The sequence below is a fragment of the Schistocerca serialis genome, chromosome 3 (assembly GCF_023864345.2).
Source record: "Schistocerca serialis cubense isolate TAMUIC-IGC-003099 chromosome 3, iqSchSeri2.2, whole genome shotgun sequence".
NCBI lineage: Eukaryota > Metazoa > Arthropoda > Insecta > Orthoptera > Acrididae > Schistocerca > Schistocerca serialis.
In genome coordinates, this window is record NC_064640.1 from 42,392,908 (window position 1) to 42,414,510 (window position 21,603).

Genomic DNA, 21,603 nt, shown 5'->3' on the forward strand with positions numbered 1-21,603 from the left:
GAACCACAACAATTTTATTTAGTTTCTGTTTTCAAACGTACTTCTGCGAGGAAGTGAAAGGTGCCTGTTTATTTCATTGTGTTGCTTGGTGTTTACTAATTAACCCAAAGTTACTTTTTGCACAAAATTTCTTGAAATCTTAGGCTACAGCAAGGAATCGGCAGAATACGTTTTAGTGGTTGTTTATTCTTCTAGTTTACAGTTTGAATACATCCCAACTTCAGCAGCTACACAGTCGGGTAATTTTCTCTTTCGCGTGGTCTGCTAGTTCTTTCTGAGTTAGCACAGATTGCTTTGTATGTATTTTTTGAGATGTTATACAGTTTTTTGTTTTTGTTTTTTTTACACAGTACGATAAGGACAGAGTTTGTGCATGTGGTGTGTGAACACAAGCGGACTTGCAGAAGACAGCACCCTGAATGCTCGATAGTAGCAGCAAAGCTTCCTCCACATTTCAGAAGAGCCAGATATAACGAGTGCACACTGGCTTTCTTTCCGGACTTGAACGTTAATTCCCTAGGGGGCTCCAAAATGCGTATATAGCGGGGTCTCACAGAATTGTCCAATAATACTAATATTTACTTTACCGTATGGGTACCACACTTTAGTGGAATGATGTTCAAACTGTTGTACCATTCTACATCTGATCAAAACAACAGCAATGCTACTGCTCCACCTTCCATACCAGTATTGGCACTACACGATCTAAGCAGTGCGGGACATTTGAAAATTCTAGGGGTTCAGGACAACTTAATTAAGATGTGCGAAAGTTCAATTATAATCGTACCGCATTTATGAATTTTTAGTACAATATAGCGACTGTATGTATACTGGGACTTGGGGGAAGCAGTTTTTATGGTCGCTAATGTTCCTCTTTGTGTGCAACATGAACTGGTTGTCAGGCACTGCGTATATGACATGATACGTGCCGGTGCGCGCTGGCGGCGTCTCAAAGAGCTGCTGCGCGATGAAACACCTGTAGAAAAATCGCATAAAAGTGTGTACGCCAAGGAGAAGGCGTTGACGCGCTGAGCCCACCGTCTCGATGTGTTCGCAAAATCACGTGTCAGCGACGAGTCAAAGGAGCGCCGTGCGATACTACACTCGCAGAAAAATTGCAACATTTGTGTAAATCAATTCCGTGAAAATGTGGTAATCATGATAAATCACAGGCCTCAACACGTCGTGACATTGATGACAGCGTCACGTTGGTGCAACATAGACATCATGTCGTCACATTGGTGCGATACCGGCTTTGCGTCAGTGCGAAATCAGCATCGTGTCGTATAACTGGTATAATCTGTTGCAGCTATTAAAAACTGATCAATGGGTCCTCTCACCGCAGAGCACAGAGCTCGAATGATTCCTACTGTATGAGAATAAGTGACATTCAATATGAAGTACAAAGCAGCAGTATGTCACCATCCAAAAATTGCTGACGGATGTTGAGTCACCAATTTGAATTAGAAATCACCGTGATATTTCAGCCAGCTGAAACATGAACATTATAAATAATTCCCCAAGCCTCCTTGGACTCTTTGAAATAGTCCAGTGACCTCGATGAAGTTTAGGATGCTGCCAACCCTGTAGCACTAGCTGTTTCAGGAGCGCCAGTTGTTGCAACATTTGATACAGCTTTTCCTTCTGCTGTTCCTGTCAATGCAGAGACTCCATATGAAGCGTCAACTGTTCTGTTGTAGTTTAATTTTCTATTGCCACAATTCTGTGAGTTTCTTGTCCATAAATGCACACTGAAAATTTCCTCCTCGTCACTTTTGCACCTCTAAAGATACTCACTTCATGTAAGCGACACACGTGAGTGCATCAAAGATCACAATTTAGTTCTTTCATAGAGTGCGTGAGAAACCCAATATATGACTTGCCTTCTTCGGAAGTGTGTCAGAATGGCCTAGATATCTTGAGGTCACCATAATAGTCCAAAAGATAAACCTAGAGAGATCCAAAAACAACAGCAAAATAAATCCAGCATGAAATAAATCAACGGAACTAACAACCTAACAAATTGCAGCGGTTTGCCTTGCCATGTCTTGCGCCGAGCCAAAATAGCCAGAAACCCCGCCGTCTCATACCTCGTAATTTAGACATACAATAATATCGGCAGGCATGTCGCACGAGTCGATTCAGATTCAAATGGATCCTAATACCATGGGACTTAGCATCTGAGATCATCAGTCCCCTAGAGTTAGAACTATACTCATGCTCATAAATTAAGGATAATGCTGATACATGGTGAAACAACACTCTCGTGGGAGGTTTGCGGTCTTAAATCACCTCGGGGTATGACCATGCGGTGCATCTGACCTGCAGTCATCGCACTGTGGCGCTGGCAGCAGTCCACATACGCAGAGGTGTGTTGGTGCATATCAGAGTACGGTGCAGCGAGTAAGTGTGCAGACAATTTCAGACGTGCTAATGGTGACTGTATGTTGAAAATGGCTCAAAGAACACATACTGATGGCGCTATGAGGTGGTAGATTACTAGGGCGACTGGAGGCTGGTCAAACACAGCAAGTCGTAGTACGGGCCCTCCGTGTGGCACAAAGTGTGATCTCAAGATTGTGGCAACGATTCCAGCAGACAGGAAACGTGTCCAGACGCTACAGTACGAGATGTCCACAGTGTAAAACACCACAATAAGACCGATATCTCACCATCAGTGCCCGCAATGGCCACGGAGTACTGGAGTTAGCCTTGCTCGGGACCTTACCGTAGCCACAGGAACAATTGTCTCCAGACACACAGACTACAGACGACTGAACAGACAAGATTTACTCGCCCGGAGACCTGCAACGTGACTTCCACTGACCCCTGGTGACAGGAGAGCCCGTAAATCCTGGTGTCAAGAGCACAGTACATAGTCATTGGAACAGTGGTCCCAGGTTATGTTCACGGACGAGTCAAGGTACAGTCTGAACAGTGATTCCCGCCGGGTTTTCATCTAGCGTGAACCAGGAACCAGATTCCAATCCCTTAATGTCCTTGAAAGGGACCTCTATGGAGGTCGTGGTTTCATGGTGTGGGGTGGGATTATGATTGGTGCACGTACACCACTGCATATCTTTGACGGAGGAACTGTAACAGGTCAGGTGTATCGGGACGTCATTTTGCAGCAGTATGTTCGCCTTTTCAGGGGTGCAGTGGGTCCCACCTTCTTCCTGGTGGATGATAACGCACGGACCCACCGAGCTGCTATCTTGGAGGAGTACCTTGAAACAGAAGATATCAGGCGAAGGGAGTGGCCTGCTTGTTCTCCAGACCTAAGCCCCATCGAGCACCTCTTGGATGCTCTCGGTCGACATATCGCTGCACGTCTTCAAACCCCTACAACACTTCAGCAGCTCCGACAGGCATTCGTGCAAGAATGGGAGGCTATACCCCAGCAGCTGCTCGACCACCTGATCAAGAGTATGCCAACCCATTGTGTGGCCTGTGTACATGTGCATGGTGATCATATTCGATACTGATGTCGGGGTACATGCGTAGGAAACAGTGGCGTTTTGTAGCACATGTGTTTCTGGACGGTTTTCTCAACTTTATCGCCAATACCGTTGACTTATAGATCTGTGTCGTGTGTGTTCCCTATGTGCCTATGCTATTAGTGCCAGTTTTGTGTAGTGCCACGTTCTGTGGCGCCACATTCTGCAATTATCATTAATTTATGAGCATGAGTGTACTTAAATCTAACTAATCTAAGGACATCACACACAGGCATGCCCGAGGGCAGGATTCGAACCTGCGAGCGTGGCAGCAGTGAGGTTTCGGACTGAAGTGCCTAGAACCGCTCGGTCACAGCGGCCGGCGCACGAGTCGATTCCGGTATTGTTACCGCGTGATTTGAAATGAACAACCAACAAAAGGCGAACATTTAACCACCAGAACTCTGTTGAGTTTCATACGTCTCGAGTTTGCTTGTACCCTCCAGCGCTGTTCATACGGTTAGGGCTGCGCAAATGATTTGCATTAGGAATTTTGTAGCGTATTATAGCGGTAGCAACCTGCTCAAGTTTCTTATCAGAAGTTCCACGAATTCTCCAGTGGCAGTGTATCTGTGATAATTCACTAACCTCTGTAAATCGGCATGATTAACATTAAGCTACATCATTCTTGAACTATTTGAAACTTAGAAATGGGACAGCGATTAGTGAGATTGGCATACTGAAGTATCTCGATGAAAGCTGATGGGGGCAGACAGAACGAAGCCGCAAAAGTTTCACTGCAGGTCTGTTAACTCTTACCTCAATTACAGCTGCAATATGTACAGAGTTCCCCGATCATCGTATCTAAAGATACTAAATATCGTATATCTGAGGTGCATTAGGCTGGCTGCGGGCGCTTACAGAATCCCCTCGATGTACTGAGGCTGGGAAACCATCATTATCAATCCAACAGCACACCCTGATGACGCACGAGGTACAAATAAGGTTCTATTTTACAGCCACCTGTACACAACTGTCTTACCAGCACAGGTATGAAGCATTTTTACGCTAGGCATCGAAAAGCCATGAAGCCACTCGATATTTGAATGAGCAACACCTGAAGTACTTCAGCTTAGCTGGAAAAAGTATCCAATGTAATTAACGGAATCACTTGTCTAAGCGACACGTATGTTGGTTGCATAATCATTATCCTTGACGAAGTCCTCTCAGTGAACCTCCAAAATCAATTTACTGTCCGTGACGCGAAAATTAATGCATAATTTAAGGCAGCGAAACAGAGGCAATCGAAGCAAGAAATTCCTGACCTGTTCAGATTACCTATATGCAGTCAGCCCAACAAGTAAAAGTGTTCTAATCATCCAAGTCAACAGCCATTTGCTACAGTAAAAATGGGAAAGCCATATGGAACTATATAGGGGCGAAGGAAGGCTGAATCACAGTCTCGTAGTCCGCTCGTAGTTACAGCACCATTGGTCCAACAATAAGAAACCTCATGGTTCACTATGAGAGACAGCGACGATAACGTTGGCGGCCTGCAACTAGCCTTGACGACATCGACCTGACACGTTCATGGACTGGCTACATTCCATTAACCCACGAATTTTTGTTCCGCTGAGGGGGCCTGCCACTACGTGGTACTTGTGATATGAAATACATTTAAGCCGCTTATGTCTTATACACAGGCGGAAGGGCGGCTCTTGGATTTAATATGGACTTGCCCGCACTTTTAAATAATGGTAAGAGAGTATTTAAAATTCTGTGTAGTGACATTAGCCATCTCAAAAATACTGTGCAGGATATTTTGATTTGCAACAGAGTGTCTTGATCTTCTTATATGTTGAGTGATCAGCTAGCAAAAGAATCTGCTTATAAATTTTGCCATAGTCTGTCAACTGGATGTCCTATAATCCATAAAATATTATAAAGGTGGATGTATGTATGAGCTTATTTACTTATATATATTCCATATCTTCTCCTAAACCAATGGACTGATGGTAACTACACTTGATGCACATATTACTCACTATCTGCAAATAAAATCTGTGTGGGTAAGAAGCAGCAACATCTTGTTAGGGTGAGGGTGATCGCGTGGGGAGAGAAGGAGGAAGTAAGTGATGGACAGATAAAAAGGTGGAAGAAAAGATGGGCACAGAAAAGTGGGAGAAAGAGATGAACAGAGACATGGGAGGGCGAATTGTATAGAGAAAGAGAAGATGAGGAGATGGACATAGAGAGGGTCTAGGGGGAGGTGGACTGAGATGAAACAGATGAAGATGGTTATAGAGAACGGGGAAGGGGCGATGGACAGAGAGAGGGAGTAGGAGGAGATGGACAGTGACAGGGGAATGGAGAAGATGTGCTGGTAGAGGCAGGAGGAGATGGACTGAGTGGATATGGAGGAGATACACTCCTGGAAATGGAAAAAAGAACACATTGACAACGGTGTGTCAGACCCACCGTACTTGCTGCGGACACTGCGAGAGGGCTGTACAAGCAATGATCACACGCACGGCACAGCGGATACACCAGGAACCGCGGTGTTGGCCGTCGAATGGCGCTAGCTGCGCAGCATTTGTGCACCGCCGCCGTCAGTGTCAGCCAGTTTGCCGTGGCATACGGAGCTCCATCGCAGTCTTTAACACTGGTAGCATGCCGCGACAGCGTGGACGTGAACCGTATGTGCAGTTGACGGACTTTGAGCGAGGGCGTATAGTGGGCATGCGGGAGGCCGGGTGGACGTACCGCCGAATTGCTCAACACGTGGGGCGTGAGGTCTCCACAGTACATCGATGTTGTCGCCAGTGGTCGGCGGAAGGTGCACGTGCCCGTCGACCTGGGACCGGACCGCAGCGACGCACGGATGCACGCCAAGACCGTAGGATCCTACGCAGTGCCGTAGGGGACCGCACCGCCACTTCCCAGCAAATTAGGGACACTGTTGCTCCTGGGGTATTGGCGAGGACCATTCGCAACCGTCTCCATGAAGCTGGGCTACGGTCCCGCACACCGTTAGGCCGTCTTCCGCTCACGCCCCAACATCGTGCAGCCCGCCTCCAGTGGTGTCGCGACAGGCGTGAATGGAGGGACGAATGGAGACGTGTCGTCTTCAGCGATGAGAGTCGCTTCTGCCTTGGTGCCAATGATGGTCGTATGCGTGTTTGGCGCCGTGCAGGTGAGCGCCACAATCAGGACTGCATACGACCGAGGCACACAGGGCCAACACCCGGCATCATGGTGTGGGGAGCGATCTCCTACACTGGCCGTACACCACTGGTGATCGTCGAGGGGACACTGAATAGTGCACGGTACATCCAAACCGTCATCGAACCCATCGTTCTACCATTCCTAGACCGGCAAGGGAACTTGCTGTTCCAACAGGACAATGCACGTCCGCATGTATCCCGTGCCACCCAACGTGCTCTAGAAGGTGTAAGTCAACTACCCTGGCCAGCAAGATCTCCGGATCTGTCCCCCATTGAGCATGTTTGGGACTGGATGAAGCGTCGTCTCACGCGGTCTGCACGTCCAGCACGAACGCTGGTCCAACTGAGGCGCCAGGTGGAAATGGCATGGCAAGCCGTTCCACAGGACTACATCCAGCATCTCTACGATCGTCTCCATGGGAGAATAGCAGCCTGCATTGCTGCGAAAGGTGGATATACACTGTACTAGTGCCGACATTGTGCATGCTCTGTTGCCTGTGTCTATGTGCCTGTGGTTCTGTCAGTGTGATCATGTGATGTATCTGACCCCAGGAATGTGTCAATAAAGTTTCCCCTTCCTGGGACAATGAATTCACGGTGTTCTTATTTCAATTTCCAGGAGTGTAGACAGAGAGAGAGGGTGATCAGAAGATAAATTGGGAAGAGGAGATTAGCTTAGAGAGGGGAAAAGCAGTTGGACAGAGGGGCAAAGAAGAGATGGACGGAGAGGTGAGGTGCAAATGAACAGAGAAGGTACAACGCGAGCCACAGTTTCTTTGTAACTGAACCTTAAGTTCTGATACGTAAAAGCCACGTATAACACTATATAACAAGCTAGAGTTACCCTCTGGGAGGAATTTAGAAATGCTTTGACCGTATGTTTACTTAATGGGTAGAAGGTATCGAACTGTAATTTCGTATCTGTGGCAATTAATAGAGATCTGAAAGGCTTTATTTTGGAAGAAATGAAAGTAGTGAAGTTCATGTGAATGAAGCAACAAACGGTTGCCAGCCTAATTAGGCATAATAATTTGAAACATTAAGTTTAAAGAAAAATTAAACAGAATTGCTAAGGTGACTTTCATTAAAACTCCTTTTAAATAGTGCAATCAATACTCATGACTACTATACGAACTGAGTAGTGGGTAGCAGTAGTTGCTATTTCCACAAATCAGCAATCATAGGAAGTTAAATGATATTTCACTCACAGCAAGAATAGTTACAGTCTCAATCATTAACCAATTCAGCACTAAGATATTACTCAAGATATCACAAGACTAAAATTGGGCATGGCAAGAGCCTTGGTTTAACTAACATACAAACACCACAAATGACGTTAAATAACATTACATAAACGCTTTTTATACTCTCAGTATTATGGAAATGTGTCAGATTCCTTTAGCAACTGTAATATTCCGTTTATCTTTCTTATAATACAAAAGAGTATAGTTGGGACCCATAAACTGAAACTGTCGTTGCAGGCAAATTCTGTGACTATTTAAGAAACAAATTGCAATTTGCCAATATTGATTTCTAACCCCACTTGAAACAATTTATATGTTCATATTTTAAAGCAAGTAATTCAAATATTAAGTTCAAGTAACCTCAGAAAATAGTTCATAGTAGTAATCAAAGCAAAATTACTTTCGTGTAAGTTCAATTTGTATGCCTTTCTCACTACCTGTGAAGCAGGTAATTTAACTAGCAACATTTATACACTTTGGCACTGAACTTTAGTACATTTAATGCCCACACAAATCAATAGTTATTCAGAAACATGATACTCGGTCTTCTGCACGTTTAAGATGGGACCCTACATTGGTTTCATTATCAGGATAATTTTAAGGTTCACACACATGTTTGAATCACTGGAATTATTATTGAAAACCACTCACACAAACATACTGGTCCGTACTATGATGCATATCTGAGTTCCTGAAGCAGGCGTAGCAGTGGCGCAATAGTGGTGGCAATCACGTGGCGGCTATCTGGTCTCACACTCTTGCTGTTGAATGCTCTTTATAAATTCTTCTTGGAGACGTATTATCGTCGTTTTAGAGCCATTCCGTAATAACAAGAGCACCATACGACAGCCGAAACCACATCCGAGGTAACTTCAATGTAAATTGGCTTTCAAATGCCTCACTTGGCACCCTCGATATTAACCTACAACGCCTAGCCTCTGACTGCGTAGAGTGCTCCCACAGTAGCCGCCAGATCGACCACCAAATCCACCTTTTAGCGCACGTTGGGCCACTTCCGTAGCGGAGGGGGTTCCCTACACCTTATTTACTATACCGTACAAGATCCCTAAGCATTAACCTGTCTTTTACATACACATTTCTCTTTCTTAACATTGTTATTTAATACAGTTTCATTATTTTTAAACACTATTAAGTTCTTTACAATAAGTACATTACAAACTTCAATTCCCTCTGACAGTTCAAAGATCTGAACTAATAAAGAACAACCACTTCATAGTAACATACACATAATTACACTGTATAAATTACTTTCAATCGATGTTGGTGTTGCAAAGGGGATGAGCAGATGGACAGGGAGCCTGGCAGGAAGAGATGGACAGAGAATGTTGAGTGGAGGACATGGACGGAGTGAGAAACAAGGGGAAGATGGACAGCCAGGGCATTAGGAGGTTATTTAATGAATTGTGGGTATTTTGGTTAATTTTTATCTGGAAGGAAGCACTGTGTGTTTGAGAACCAACAACATCATATATTGGTGGGAATGGCAGAGGGCCAAAATTTAATCATAACTTAGGAACAGTTGGAGCAATTTCAACCAAATCTGTTACGTACATTACATGACATTATCTGTACAGTAATAATGTGGGAGTAAAATTTTTCACTACAAAAAGGGATGTGGACAGAAGAGGTAATGTAAAAAATGTTCGAAAACGAGATGTTGGTATTTCTTTCCTGTAATTTGTTAAGTTGGAATACTTTTAGAAGTATGAGGCAGTTTCTCTCTTCTTTGTGCTTTTCGGTGTGTGAAAGAGATCGAGAGAATGAGCACTACAGCTAGCCACCTAAGATCACACTGCTGGATGCCACGGATTAATTTAACATCCTTTCTGAAGTCGTATGGTGTAAAGCAACAGAAAATCGAGCACCTCAAAGGTGAGGCGCTTAACAAGGGCCACCTGAATAACTCACTCACTTTTACCCATTGAAGACAATCTTTCAGATAAAATCCAGTTAGCTTAAAGAGGGACATAGTGTGGTGTTTATCACGTTTTCGTAGGTGGAAAGGTAGAGGAGATACCATAGTCAACATGGTGATGTTAAATAAATTGTCATGTTACATTATTTACTTTTTAATAATACTTTCGAAAAATCGTGGAATACATTATGTTCTGTTAGGTTAATCACTGAGTATCAGCGACAGTGAACAGACACGCTATGTGGTTTCTTAGGTATACAGAATACACCGAATGTAAACAATATTCCACTGCCTGCAGGTTTCGCGTGTTCATTTGTTTCATGAAGACCATGGAATGTAAACAACGTTACACACACTGCGGGGTTCGTGTGTTCATGTGTTGCATCACACCATTTATCTGTGGTTTGCTGTCGTAGCGAGTAGACGACATCTCCATAAAGTTATCATATCTTCACAATTGTTCTACGCAAAATCTGGGAAAGTTGATATGGTTTTTTTTTACGGCGAACGTCGCCAAAATGTGACAATATCAGAGCGATTGTATGCAGAGAAATATCCAGAACGTGCATCACCTTGGCTATGTCCCTTTGACATAATACAAACATTTCAGGAAAGAGGATATTACACTAGCTTGTTATACGTTATACGCCACTCTTTCCCAACTGCCGAACACTAAGTCCTGTCAAGAGAAAAGCCACATATAACACTAACCTGCTGTGGCACAAGCTAATGTTACCCTCTGAAAGGATTTTGAGTTTTGATCGCACGTGTGTCTAATGGATGAAGGTTTAGGACTATAATTTTGAATATGTTGAAATTAACAGGAAAACTATACAGGCTTTAAACTTTGGGGGTTAATGAAAGCATAAAAATTCATATACGGATAAAAAATGAACGGTAGCCAGCCCAATTAAGCACATTAATTAGGAAATATATGTTTAAGAAAACTGAATGTTAGTTATTGAAGTTAATTTAATAAATATTTCCGTTGGCACAGCACACAGGATACAAGTGGACACAGAACACTCTGAGCTTTGGGTGCAGCAGTTTCCAATAATGTACAAACTAGTAAGCATAAAAAGCAAATAATGTACCAAACTTATACTAATAACGGTTACACTCAAGATCGTTACTTCAATCGGTACCAAAATTTTAATGCAAGAAGTGGGCAACTAAAGATGGACCTGAGGAGCCTCTGTCTTAGCTGGCACATAAAAATCACAATTAAAGGTAAATGATACCATAATTGCGCTGATAATGTCCCTCTGCTTATATTTGTTTTCCTTAGCAGCAATAATATTCTAGTTATCTTTTTAATATGATAAGAATATGGTGGGGACCCCTAAAGTGGTATAGTATTGCTCGTCAAACTCTACGATTATTTCAGAAGCAAAATTTAATATAAACAACGTCACTTCTTAACTTCACTTGGGATAGTTTACATTTTGCTTTTCAAGGCAGATTATCCAACACAGAGCTCAATTAACTTAAAAAAATGGTGCATGATAGTAATCAAGGCTAAATTATGTTTCAGACGGATTCAGCGTATTTGCATTTTTCATCACCTGTGGAGCAGGTATTTTAGACAGTAATATGTACACAATCTGGCATAGTGCTTTAGCAAAACGATACTTTGCAATAAGCTCAGAGTACTTTATCAAAATTCTAATTAACTTCTATTTTTTCTTATTCTTGCACATTTGAAAAACATAAATAAATTACTAGTTTATTTGAAACAGTATACTCGGTTTTACAAATACTTAGGAGTGGACCCTGCATAGGTTCATTATCAGGATAGAAGATATGGTTCGGAAGACAGATTTATAGCATTTGGATGTTATTAAAATCACTCACACAAATTAGTTGGTGCATGCTCTGATACATATCTGTATGCATGAAGTTGCTGGAGCAGTGACGAAGTTGTGGTGGCAAGCGACGTGGCAGCTAACTGCACTCACGCCTCTTGATGTTTGAATGTTTTATCAAATTTCTTCTTGGTGACGGTTATGTAACGTATTAGAGCAATTGCTTACTGCCGAGAGTACCAAGCAACAGCAAAATCCACATCCGAGGCAAAATATCATGCAAAGCGGCCGTCAATTGCCTCACTTGGCACCGTCGATGTGTACCGTGCAATGGCTGGCTACTGACTGCGTACCGTTCACACCAAGGGGCCGCCCAGTTCGGCGGCCAAAACCACCTTTTACATCGCACCAAGCCACTTCGGTGGCAGAGGGACTTCCTACATCTTTTACATTTTACAGTACAAGTGCCCTAAGCATGAACCAGCTTCCAATACATTGTTTATCTTATAAATTTACACATATTATAAAATTACATTATTTTAAACAATTATTTATCTTTTTCCAGATATACACTACAAACTCTAAATTTCCTGTGTCAAATAAATGACCTTAACTAAGAAAGAACACACAATCCATAATAGTAGACACACAGTTACCTAATATAAACCTGCTACTAATCGATATAAGTGTTAAAAGTAAACAGCGATAAACAAAAACAAAACTGACACAAATCAGGAACGGACGAGAGACACGCCATTAACAGCTTAGGAGCTGTAAACTGATCCATGGCGATGATTTTCAACGAAGGGTACTATCCTTGGAATGTAAGCTATGGAAATAGCGAAAATATGACATATTCATGACCAAGATGTTATTTACAGATGAAGAATCCTTTACAAGCAATAGCCCCGTTAATGTTTACAACATGCACTACTGGTCCTCTGAAACCACACAGTGGCTGAGAGAAATGGACAAATATAGATCTCGGTTAGTTAACGTGTAGTTTGGTTACCTAAATTATAAACTTGTTGGTCCTTATATTATTGATGGGAATTTAAATAGTGAAAGTTATTTTGGTTTCTTAACAGGGATACTGCTACTGTTACTAGAAGGCATTCTATTGGACATACAACATGTCGTGTGGTACTAGCACGATGGATGTCCAGCATATTCTGCATGGGTAACAACAGAGTGCAGCGGGGTGGGGTCGGTCGTGTGCGTGTTTGTTATCGCTATCATTCAGTCCACCTACCTCGATAGGATTCTTGTCGTTGTCCCTTCACTCTGTCGTAGCAGACAAGCACTAGGCAGTGTAAAGCAGCGTTGATGAATCCACCACCTAATACCTACCACACAGAGGCCGCATAACACTAGTTGAAAGTCAGTTCCTGACAGTTCATGATTAAGAAATCGGGCGTTCGTGATCTTCAGTCTACTGGCAGAAAAGCGTTTAGAATTGGATTGACTCTGCTTTTTATTCATATTGAGACATATGAAATGGCTATCAGGTCCGTATTTAACATGGTAAAACGTTATCATTCAAAGTTCACTGTCTGTGTAACAAATATTCACTCAAAAAGCAGACAGAATTTTAGTAAGTTCGACCCGACTAATTTTCACTTTCTACCAGTCACAGACTCACAACTATTCGCGAGTTAAACACTCGTTCGTTTCAGCGGTCTTCTTCGTAGGAGGTGCCCGCCAAAATATTCCGAGACAAGCCACGTGGAGTTGTTACTACGACCAGAAAGTTCACACGCTCAAGTCTCTCAAACTATTTAAATTAGGAACACCGAATTTTCATTTAAATGTTTTTTTAACTCCAGTCGGGTCTGTCACGATATGTTCGAACCGAAATTAGCTCACTATTTCCTCATCTTACAAAGTATTTCTAAGGAGCGATCTGACGTCGTGTTATGCGTAGACTAGCAAGCAAGCGATTCCCTCGAGGTACTCTCCTATATGCCCACTCCTCTTTTCACGCGGGAACCGCTTAGTTCTAATTGGCTGTTAATCTAAATGACCAATCAGCACGTTCGTTCCTGATCATTCTCGCCGCCAATCTTGACTTATCCAGTCACTAATCTGATAGTAATTAATGTCATCAAAACTACAAAATCTTGTATTTTGTTTAACCAAAATAAACGAAATGGGAAATATTCTTCAAATTGATAAATAAACTTATTCCGCCTCAACTTCCATTCTGGCTGATTTTATGCAAAAGCAAGCACACACCGACATACGTCACCTGAATCGTGGTTGCGACGTAAGTTTCCCACGATTCGTTTGTACGATGTTTCACGAAAACTGAAATATAAAATTTTAACGTATGTCCCACATACACTCTCTCAATCTTTCTCACACGGCAAAATATAATCAAATAATAATTTTGACCGATTTTTGTATTACGTAATGCAATGTGAGTAATGTTTTAAAAGAAAAATTCTAATTGACTGATTTTTATGCACTGATAACTTTGGAATGGCTTAAAATGATATTGAAAGTCAATCTGTTATTATTCCAAACTTGGTTTTAAAGAACAAGCGTGTGTTTCAGGAGTTTTAGGTAATTCTCTTTATCTACAAAACTATAATAAATAAAAATCTGAAATTTTGACAGCATCATTCCATTAATAACAAAAGGCTGTGTACCAAATTTGAAAAAAAAATGGTATAATATGTAATATGGATTATTTGGATTCGTAGAGGGAATAAAAAAAACATAGACTTCCTGCAGCGCAGCGACCTTACTAGACGGCTGTGTGCTTTACAGCAACGTAATAACTTGCAGCCTTGCTACATTACAAGAGGTACTGAACAACAGATACGAAGATCGTCGAATTGGTCGATCCGACAACACAAAAGTGCATGCACATTCGTCAGTCCTAAGGCCTCCGGACTTTCACTTGTGGGATAATTTGAAAAGAAAAGTTTACAGTGAAATTCCAACCACTCGTGAAAACACTGGCGATCGTATTATACGAGCCTGTTCTGCTATCAGCTCGGATGAAATTTATCGTGTAACATTGCACACATCCAATCTTTTAGAACATGTATGACTTGTAATGACCAGCATTTGGAACACATGTTGTATCAACGTTAACCGTACTCATTAAATTACTTAAATTATTTACTGTGCATGTCGTACTAGAATCATAGCATGCGTTTGCACTCGTCATATGTCGGTAACGTGATCAGATGTAATAAAATTACCGTATAACACACACATCAAAAAAAGTTTAGCATCACACTGGTTCCAAGAGTTCCGGAAACTGCAAAGAAAATTGGAAAAGAGAACAACATAAACATCATTTCCGTCCTTTTTATTGCTCATGAAAACCACACATTGCATGTTGTACCACTATACAGTGAGACCTTCAAAAGTGTTGGTCCAGATCGCTGTACATGCCGGTATCTCTAATACCCAGTATCACGTCCTCTTGCATTGATGCATGCCTGTATTCGTCGAGGCATACTATCCACAAGTTCATCAAGGCACTGTTGGTCCAGTTTGCCCCACTCCTCAACGGCGATTCGGCGTAGATCCCTCAGAGTTGTTGGTGGGTCACGTCGTCCATAAACAGCCCTTTTCAATCCATACCAGGTATGTTCGATAGGGTTCATGTTTGAAGAACATGCTGGCCACTCTAATCGAGCGATGTCGTTATCCTGAAGGAAGTCGTTCACAAGATGTGCGCGAATGGGGCGCAAATTGTATTCAATGAAGACGAATGCCTCACCAGTACGCTGCCGATATGGTTGCATTATCGATCGGTGGATGACATTCACGTATCGCCTAGCCATTATGTTCCTTCCATGACCACCAGCGGCGTACATCGGCCCCACAAAACACCACCCCAAAACAGCAGGGAACCTCCACCTTGCTGCACTCGCTGGACATTGTGTCTAAGGCCTGACCGGGTTGACTCCAAACACGTCTCCGACAATTGTCTGGTTGAAGGCATATGAGACACTCACCGGTGAAGAGAACATGACGCCAATCGTGGGCGGTCCATTCGGCATGTTGTTGGGCCCATTTGTACCTCACTGCATGGTGTTGTGGTGGCAAAGATGGACCTCGCCATGGGCATCGGAGGTGAAGCTGCGTATCATGCAGCCTATTTTGCACAGTTTGAGTCGTAACACGACGTCCTCTGGCTTCCCAAAAAGCATTAGTCAACATGGTGGCGTTGCTGTCAGGGTTCCTCCGAGCCATAATCTGTAGGTAGCGGTCATCCATTGCACTAGTAGCCCTTGGGCGGCCTGAGCGAGGCATGTCATCGACAGTGCCTGTCTCCCTGTATGTCGTCCATGTCCGAATAAAATCGCTTTGGTTCACTCCGAGACGCCTGGACACTTCCCTTGTTGAGAGCCCTTCCTGGCACAAAGTAACAATGCGTACGCCATCGAACCACGGCATTGACCGTCTAGGCATGGTTGAACTACAGACAACATGAACCGTATACATCCTTCCTGGTGGAATAACTGGAACGGATCGGATATCAGCCCCTCCGTCTAATGGGCGCTGCTCATGCATGTTTACAGCTTTGGGAGGGTTTAGTGCCATCTCAGAACAGTGAAAGGACTGTGTCTATGATACAATATCCACAGTCAACATCTATCTTCAAGAGTTCTGGGAACCTAGGTGATGCAAAAGTATTTTTGATGTGTATGTAATGCATTGTACAAGCCTTCAGACGCATTATTGAGAAGAATTAATATAACAGGCCAATCCGTTTAAAATAGACAATTTGTGTATCATATGGCTTCTTTCCTTCGACCTACGAAAAAATAATGAACACCATACAATGTCTCCTCTCAAGCTAAGCGGCTTTTGAGCGATTTTCTTGCTTCAATAAAAGTGGGTGAGTTGTTCAGTTGGCCTCTCTTACGTACCTCATGCTGTATGTGAGCAATATATGTCACACACGCACATGATCAACATCTCGTTCTAAGCTCCTCGATTGACTGAACCAAACATGCCACACGTACTACTTACTGGCTAAAAAGAAATACTGTTAGGATTAAAACTACTGACTTCCCATTGGCGTGGCCGTGGGGTTAATAACGTGGTGATAGATAGGGAAGGGGCCGAGGAGGAATTGTATTTAGCGAGGAGGGTGGAAAACATGGATAAAGAGAAGGGGTAGGATGAGATGTTCAGAGAGAGGGAAATGGAGGACATAGACATAGACAGGGCGCATAGAGGGCGACGAGGATGTGAATTGAGGATCGCGGGAGGAGGGGGAGAGAAAATGGCCAAAGAGGGAGGAGAGGAGGTGATGGGTGGAGAGAGGTGATATGAGGAGATGGCCAGAGGGAAAAGAAGGATGAGATGGAATAATAGAAGATTGGAATTAAAAATACATTGGCAATGTAGTGTTTTTCAGCTAGTATACCGACGAAAGGTCATGCAACAGTTTTGATGATTAATGAGCGCTGTTTGTCAAATTAAAAAACTGGTAGAAGTTTAGTGAGTACTGTTGTAATCGGATATTGATAAGTGCTGCCTAAAGCTGTATTGTGGTAAAGTACAGGCAAACAGCAGCTCTTGTTCTGCCTTTCGTTTCCTGTGGGTATCTTTTGAGCATTTGGATTAGTAATGTATATGGTTGAAACCGTTGGGAAGATTTAGCTGAAATATACTGTTCGAGATGTAGCAGTGAACAATTTTTTTGTTTGGTAGGCAAAGTGTAAGGGAAAATTGTTAAAGCTTTCGTGCCGACTTGTTGACTAACTGCCTGTTGGCTTCTGTATTGGGTTCATTGTCTGACGTTCGAAGATTTTACTTACGTTTCGCCAGCACGACTGGGTCTCATAGTCAAAGCCTGACGCTCCATTGCTGGTGATGAACTGGGGCCGAGCGCGCGGCCGCAGACTATGTGTTGGTTCAAATGGCTCTGAGCACTATGGGACTTAACTTCTAAGGTCATCAGTCCCCTAGACATTAGAACTACTTAAACCTAACTAACCTAAGGACATCACACACATCCATGCCCGAGGCAGGATTCGAACCTGCGACCAGACTATGTGTACGTGGCGCACGAGGATGTTGGCGCACCAAGTACATAATTATAGTCTGCGGCCGCGAGCTCGGCTGCAGTTCACTACCACCAATGGAGGATGAAGCTTTGGCAGTGTCAGCCACTCGTGCTGGCGAAACGTCAGTAAAATCATCAGACGAACGTCGGGCGAATAACGCGAAACAGTAGCCAATAGGCAGTTTGTCAAAGAGTGAGGCTTTCACCTAGAGACCAATTTCCTATAATTTTCTTCCAGGGAAACGACGAGTCGAAGACAGGAATTTCGTGAGTCCAATGTGCTACACCGTAGGGGTACACGTCCTGTGAATAACTTTTATAGGCGGTCTTAAATGAAATTACAGTGATGAATATTAATAGCATAACGCCTAAAAGGCACTGCCGTTAATTTTTGTCGGCAGCAGAATGGAATGAGAATGGTCGATATAGTTGAGCTTTAAAACAAAGAAAATTAAAAAATCAAAAGACTTCGCCCATTAAGATCACTTGCATGGGCTATAAATGAAATACAATATTTAAACTGGAAACAAAGGTTAGTTCTCTATTTAACAACAGAAGACAGTAGATTTTAATTCGATTTCATTTTTCATAAATACTACGTTACCATCAATATGGATTTCATTATATTGCTGATTAAAAATCATATCGACTACTATAAGATTTCCAACAACACGTTTTAAATTAATGTAAGTTTGGACATTTCTAGTAGCTAATGCTTTAACAGTCGGATGTGTTCAGTTACGATTCGGTTTATTTAAACTCATAAATTAATCTCAAACAATAAGAACAGTTTTCTAACAGCATAGCCGTTTTTTTCTTAATTGAAAAGAGAAACGAGTAGCGATATTGGTGCAGGCACGTATACATCTTACGCTTGTTATAACACCAAGAAATATTAGCGGAGAAATTTTATTAGATCTGCTAGATCGAGAAATGGTTAGTGATTAACCAGCTTCAGTTCTTAACTTACAGACATGCTCGTGTGAAAGAAGATTGCATTATCGATATCGGCGTTGCTTCTCAAATCTGAGTTCGTTATCGATTTGAAACCTTCGAGCTAGCTGACTGAGCGTGTTAGGTCGTGTTCCGCGATTCTGCCAGGCACATATCTCTGAGAAACTATTGAAGATTCTTTCATATAACGGAAGTTTAAAAGTTTCACTTCGAAGACCGCACTAGCCCCTTGCCTACATGTCGGTGCTTGTATACCCCCACCGGAGTCGCGCTGGGATGCATTCCGCTGCATCACGTCCGCAAAGACAACATTTTGATCGCCACTTATAAGTTTCTGGATCGTTAATTGAAGTATCTTAACACAGGAAAAGCAAAACTGTGAGAAAATTTTACAAAATTCCAAACAGAATTTTATATGGGTACTGAGAACCTCTACGCTATGAGCCTTGAACACAGTAACTTACAGGTAGTCAGCTTATAGATAATTGTCAGTTACTATAATGTTCATGAACGTCCATGTAGTAGAAAATTTTGTCAAGCCTTAATAAAGAGACTATCGAACCCATCTCCTGACTGCTGCTCTTTGTTACAAAAGCTACCTTTCGTTAATGCATTATGTTTCTGGGAAACATACTTAGTTTCCTTAACAGGGAATTAAATTCAAGTACACGGTCATGTGTTTACCGCATTTTGAGTGACAGCTCGTAAGAGCTAGAGCTTCCGATTAGACAAGCGCGGCTGATTTAGAAGGCAGCCAATTTTTTGGCGCGCATGTCCCATCACGAGGGCATGATTAATGGCGGGGCGGCACTGGTTGTACAGCTTTACGGCTCATCGACAGTCGCGTCATTAGAGCTGCGCCCCTCCTGATGGCCCGCGTCCTCAAAGAAGCGGCGCCGTCGCCATCGCCGTCGCGCAGCAGCAAGAAACACGCGGTGCCCGGCGTGCACGCGCGCCACGCATTCGCTAGATTGATCGTATGGAAGGCTGTGGCAGCAGCGGAAGGATCCGAGTAGGTCCGCGAAGTCAGAGATAACCTGTCTTTTTTAGCTGTATAAAAGTGGTTTTTTTCACAACTGAGGCAAAATTCATGTGGACAGATGAGTTATTACGTCAGCTGTTTCACTTTAACACGAATTTGATGCCACTGTGCGTTAAATCAAAATTGAAATCGTCATCACTAATGCATTTTCCCGAACTAAAAGCGCTAAATCTGGTATTTAATGACTATATTTAGTCAGTTTCAAACAAAACGTTTAAAAAGGAACATTTTTGCTATGAAGTAGATGAGAGGAAAACCAATACTTTTGATATTGCTGTAACACTCACAGAGTAAAACAAGTTTGTAATAGCTTGTTTATGAACAAAAATGAGCTAAAACGACCCGTTGACGACGACATCGTTAGAGATGCAGCACAACCCCGGTTCGGGTAGGGATGGAAAAGAAAATCGGCAGGGCCCATTTCAAAGGAATCATCCCGCCATATGACTTAACGATACCGGGGATTCACCGAAGTCATAAATATGGATGGGTGGACAATGGTTTAAACCCTCACTTGCCAGAATGCGTTTCTACTGCCTTAGCCACCTCTTCCTGTGTGTTAGATTCTAGTAATGAAATCTGAATCCTCTTTCTTCCATTGTGACATACATACTGTATGAATATCACTGCTTGAGTGAACGTCCTACCTATGTACAAATACAATTCAGTATTCTTTAAAGGTGTATGAAAATATAAACCACTAAATCACAGGCGCGGTGTGATTTTAGTTCCTTATGCAGACATAATAGCCATTGATTTACTGCTTCTGGTATGTACTTTCACTTATAGGTGATCGATTCGACTACATTTGTAGAATATGAAATATAACACTATACAGTCCCACCGTTGGTGTCCTCTGCATGGTTCTGAACCATAATATTTGTTGGATTATTTTAGATCTTATTATGAAATTATCTGCATAAATTCCAGCTTCTACTGATCGTCTCTCTGTTGTGAAAACGTTTCTTTCTTGAAAAATTTAAAGTTAATCGCAGAAAGTTTTGGAGTCTATAAAAAGGTTAGTTCCATTACCGTTCGTGTGAACAAATTAATCAACCTCTTATTATATTTAACACTGTCTTTTAATTGTTTTATGGCTGTTGACATGTCACAGTAGAAATGGAGCGCTGCTAACGATGTATAGTATAATACTTGTTGCTCACCGAAGTATGATGTTTCTCTAAATCGTTTTTGCCTGCTCCAAAGAATTCTTTCCATTTCGATTCAGTGTTTGCTTTCAACTGCAGCGTAGTCTTTAACACTTCAAATTTATTCTCGTTATAAGTACTTTATATTCAAACTTTTCACATTTACTTATTTTCGGTTAATACTGTATCTGCCTTTCATCCGTAGACTACTTTCTGTTAAATTCTGTTCTTTGAAATATCTGTCATATTATTAAGTGCATTCAGTGATTCCAACAGTACCCGAAATCTAGCGCCGGAACGTCATTCACTTGCATAAATTAGGAATTCTCACAAACTCTATAAACAAAAAACGTTTCTCAGAAAAAAGGAAAACTTTTCACGTCATATCGTAACGAACAGAAAATGTTTAAACTGGGTTTTGCAGTATAAGGCATCCAATGTTCAATCATAACATATGTTCTACAGACATTACCGCTTCGACTAAAACACGTTTATGGATGTGAAGCAGATATTAACAAAGAATACTCAGAACAGTGAGAAGAGGAAATCTGCTTTGTTTGATTCATGTGTTGTACAGCTATCAAAGACATGTCACATGTGACGATAACCAGAAACAGATCGAAGAAGAGGAAGACCAAAAGTGCGCTAACGAGTGGGAGTAAATACACACAGACGCAACAGCACTACAGTCGAAGGAATAAAACAATGATTCTGAAACTATCGTCATACATTTCCGATTGCACAGAGTAGTAACGTAGCGCATCCTGACGGAT